Source organism: Penaeus monodon, chromosome 7, assembly GCF_015228065.2.
Source record: "Penaeus monodon isolate SGIC_2016 chromosome 7, NSTDA_Pmon_1, whole genome shotgun sequence".
Taxonomy (NCBI): domain Eukaryota; kingdom Metazoa; phylum Arthropoda; class Malacostraca; order Decapoda; family Penaeidae; genus Penaeus; species Penaeus monodon.
Window position 1 is genome coordinate 1,301,046 of NC_051392.1, and position 5,000 is coordinate 1,306,045.

General features: G+C 36.3%; 1 pseudogene; it reads right to left on the minus strand.

Moving 5' to 3' along the window:
* Positions 1–4,167: 4,167 nt before the first annotated feature.
* The window catches only part of LOC119574948, a 1,952-nt pseudogene continuing 1,119 nt past the window's right edge, over positions 4,168–5,000 (minus strand).

Sequence of the window (5,000 nt, forward strand, 5' to 3'; positions counted from 1 at the left end):
TGCAAAACACCCTTTAGCCATATCTATTACTTTTCCTAAAGAAGCCAGTTAGCGAAAGACCTTTGGCATAATCATGTTTTTTGTTTTTTCTCTCTCTTCTCTTCTCTTCTCTTCTCTTCTCTTCTCTCTCTTTTCTTGCTTTGGGGCTATAGTTAAGAACTACAAGTGCGAAATGGCCTAATAGAATTACCAAGAAGAACAGTCGAACAAGGAGTGTCATTATTGTACTCGGTGGGGTACCTATACCCTGTTGTCCAGGTACCTAATCCCAGTGACATCATTTTTTACTCATCATCCTACACTGCATTGTCCTTGACTCTAGCTCCAGCTCTCATGCACACTCGCATAAAAAGATAGTGCCACAAAAGATTTCTAAGCTTCGTCTCATGTTTTGCAAATGTCTCAGTGGAAAAGAGACAGAGAGAACTCTCTTGTGAATTCACGGGTGTATGTCACAAGGAGGTGGGTCGCAAATTAATTTTTGTTGGAGGTAAAGGACTAAGTTCAGGCAGCACAGTAGGTCTTTCAGTGGGAAGTGGGGAGGGAGCAGGACTTATATGTGTTATATTTTTGTAGCCATAAGTGGAATAAGATGAAATATTTTCTTTATGCTGTGCCAAAATGTAGATTTTTATTTCATAATTATCCTTTTTTTTTTTTTTTTACTACTTTTTTCAAAACAAAGACCACTACAAAATTAAGATAAAAATATTTTTTATGCTTTCCGTTGTTGGATCCTGCAATGCATTACAAACAATATGTAGAGTCAGTATATCAGCTTTGAGAACTTTGAAAAGTTTGACTTTTCCAGTATGCAGATTTACAGGTATTTAAAGATATGTAACAATTCCAAATTCCAAATTTAAGAATATTATATTTCAAAAATCTGTACTACAGTAGTTCAGGATTACATGAAGAGACTCTCTGTTTGGGTTGCCTCATTAACATATCTCACTGTCCCAGAATTCGCTTATTGACAGTGGAATCGCAGTACCTTAAAGTGCTGTTCTGTGTTTTGCAAAAGATATAATGGCTTTAGAAACCTACATTATGTATGTTTTTGTTATTGTACACTAATGAAGGTATGGAGATATCTTGCCTGGGTTTGAGATTTTTCTTTTGTACAGTTATGTTAAAATGCTGTTTCCATTTTGATATGTATTATTAGTCATGTAAACCATAAAAGATTATGAAATATATCATAGGGAGATATTGTAAAAACATATATTCTAAGCAGTATTGATCTTTTACTTAACAAAGGAGAAACTTTTCCTTACATACTATTGTTCTTGCTGTTCATCTTGAAGTCTTCCAGTGTTCTATTTATTTCTCTTTGTCATAATAAGAATAATTCTTGTTTCTCTCTCTCTCTCTCTCTCTCTCTCTCTCTCTCTCTCTCTCTCTCTCTCTCTCTCTCTCTCTCTCTCCCCCTCCCTCCCTCTCCCACAATTTTCATTTTCTTCCCACTCTTCTCTCTTCATGTTATGTTCCTGTGAGTCTTTGAAGCATCATTTTGGTTGTGGTATTTGTGACAGCGACAAGCTTTTGTGTCGTTTTTCAGTAACTATAAGGAGTTAAGTAGAGGTGTTGTTTGCATTTGACAGTTGCTCACTATTTAAATTTCTTTAAGGACGAGACCCAGCAGAGATTATTTTATAGGGCTGGTGTGATTTTTGTTTGGTCCCCCCCCTCCCGTGCCCTTTTTTACCATTTCTGTATTCCCACTTTTTTCTCTCTTAGTTACAAGATAAAATATTCTTCCTGTTTGTTTTTTGTTATTTGCTGTTTTTATTTTATAATTGGGGCTTGGCAGTTTCATTTGTGAAGATGATGTTTAACTAAAATCCCAGTGCAAACCCTCAGGATTTTGCTTTTGTTAAGCAGTTTTCAACCTTATATACCAAAGTCACTGCTCCATTGTTTGCCTGTATAGTTGAGGCAGTTAATGGAAAATATGTGCGCTTTTTTATTTTCATTTTTAAGATACTGAATTGTCTTCCTGTTAAAACATTCAGACATTTTATTTGAGCTGAGTAGGAGCTTCCAACAAGTTTAATATCAAGTTAATCTTTTATCATTTCATTTTCGTTAGCCATGCGAGTATAAAAGTTGAGTGTTTAAGAAGGCATCATAATCAGCACAAAGTCGAAGTCTTGGATGTTGCATTTCCCTTCTTGTCCGACTGCCTTTAGTTCTCTCTAGTCAGCTCCTGAACCGACATGTGATAGATGCATTCCCCTGCAGAACTGGCTCAGGAACTTTCCGATTGGTTTGTCGTGTACGACTGGTTTGGTTTGTTTGATGCTTGTATTTATTTATTCTTTTTATTTTTATTGTTTATTTCAGATAATTTCAGATTTTTTATTATAGTCATATAGTTGTGCATCAGTATTTGAAGAGGCTTTTTTCACATATGGTTACTGTGGCTTTGTATTTTGTTAACAGTTATAGATTTCTGCTTTTATGTATATGTATATATATATATATATATATATATATATATATATATATATATATATATATATATATATATATATATATATATATTATATATATTATATATATATTATTATGTATATAATGTGTGTGTGTGTGTGTGTGTGTGTGTGTGTGTGTGTGTGTGTGTGTGTGTGTGTGTGTGTGTGTGTGTGTGTGTGTGTGTGTGTGTGTGTGTGTGTGTGTGTGTGTGTGTTTCTTTTCTTACTGACCGACTGACTGACCCCTATCCTTGACTTGTAAAGTAAATATTACTTTCAAGTTTCAGTTTGAGGAAAATGTTTTAAGGAGGAAAGAGTTAAGCATTTCCCCAGAATCTGAGATTAAGAGTTGTTATAAGTGAATGCTAAGAATCCATGACCAAGACTCTGCTTATAAATCAGTCTTTCCTTGTGAGTAGATTTTGACTCAGATGATGTGGTCTCGCTTTATGAATGGAAAGGGTATTAATATGTAAATGAAGTGAGACTGCTTACAAATGTTGTGAGGTGCTTTCTGTCAGTGGAATATCTACTTGTGAATGATGTGCCTCTCTCCTAAGGAAGTAAGTCACTTGGTGTGGAAAGTGATGCACACAGTGTAAATACAAATGGAGGAAATCTTCATTTTTCTTCATATTTCTGTCTTTGCAAATGTATTCATTTGCATATGTAGCCCAGTTTTTATTTGTAAGTAGGCTTTATCCTCATAGTTTTAGTTGTGTTACTGCAAAAAGACAATCTCAGATTTCAAATGGAGGAGGAGGCCCCATACCAAAGAAATGGAGAGTGTTTATGAATAGAATAAGTATCCCATTACAGGGAAAGTGATGCAGTAGTTTTGGTCTCGGTTGACAAGTAAAGTAAATGTAAACTCATCCTTTCTCCTGGAGACAGAAGGCAGCTGTGGAAGGATAGGTTTGAATTGTTTCATGTAAATGCTACTGTATTACTCTCTGAGGGCAAGAATCATGTCCTGATGATGACCCTGTAACTTTCTTTCATTTGAGTGTGGATAGAAATCACTCACTCTGTCTTGTGATAAGGGCTTAGTACCTCAGAGTACGACATACTCATTTTTAGGGAAAGTGTAAGGCCAGAATCTTCTCATAGCCCAAATATATTTTCAGAATATTATACTCTTTCTCACATAGCGGGATGTGTAGACGTATTGCACTTTCGATTGTAGACTATGAATGGAAAGTGTTTACATCTTTTCTGTGCTAAAGCAGTGTGTGTGTGTGTGTGTGTGTGTGTGTGTGTGTGTGTGTGTGTGTGTGTGTATGTGTGTGTGTGTGTGTGTGTGTGTGTGTGTGTGTGTGTTTTGTGTGTGTGTTTGTTTTGATTTCTGTACATGTGAATGCCTATTTCACTCAAGATACTTGTGAAGATAAAGATGATATTTGTACTAGATATTCACATTCCAATTAAATGCAAATACTGCAGATGTTATATTTATCTTGAGATCAACTATCTTTTAATGTTGATGTCAGTATGTAATCGATCTTTTCTGTTATGTCTTAGATTCTTCTGTATAGATGCAATTAAAATGTATGAGTAACAGAACTCTTTGGTTTTATTTCTTTCATTAGTGTCAGAGTATCAGTACATCATGAAACATTAAATGTAATGATATTATAATTGGTAAAATTGTAAATTGATCTGCTTCTTATGTTAATGGTAAATGTCATTGTCACTTTTATTAGATAAAATCTTTAGTTGCATTGACAGTAGTTAATTTTAAAAATAGAACTCATGTAACACGACTTGTTATATGTAAAGCTTCAGAAGTTATTGAAAATTTGCTAATGACATATGCAGGGCCCTAGTTAGTGACAGTTCCAGAACACTTAAACCATTCTGAAATTCATTTCATTAGATATGTATTTTTTTTTTTTTTTATGAATACATATAGAAACTCTACCACTTCAACCAAATAAAAGGCACATTTAATTATACATTTATATTTAATATAAATCACTTATCTAGTATCACAGATTAATAATGTATATATCTCAAATACTGGAAATAATAACAAATAAAAACGTCTTTGTTCGCTTTCACACAACAACATTCACCGGGCGTGGAAGACTACCTTTCTTGACAAACATCCCAAGGCACTCGTAGTGTCTGCTGCCGCCGCATTCAAACTACAAGACGTGTTTGACTTTAACTATAAACTGTGCTCCTGGGGGAAATACAAACGCAGAAACGATAATAATAATAATAATAGAGAAGGAAAGTACAGGTTCTCTCCCTCGGTTGAACTTGGGGCCAAGAGAGCGCCGCGGCCGCCGTTACCTCCCGAAGAGCATGCTGGTCCTCCTGCAGGTGCCGCTGGGGTCGAGCACGAAGCCGCCGGGGCAGCCGCCGTACAGCGTGGGGTACGAGGAGAGCGTGGACAAGTGGAAGTCTCGCGGCACACGTTCAGGTAGTCCCTGATGGACCCGGCCGGGCACTCGCGCAGCTCGGGCACGTCCAGGATGTTGTGCAGCGCCACCTCGCGGCACTCGACCGTGTTGTTGT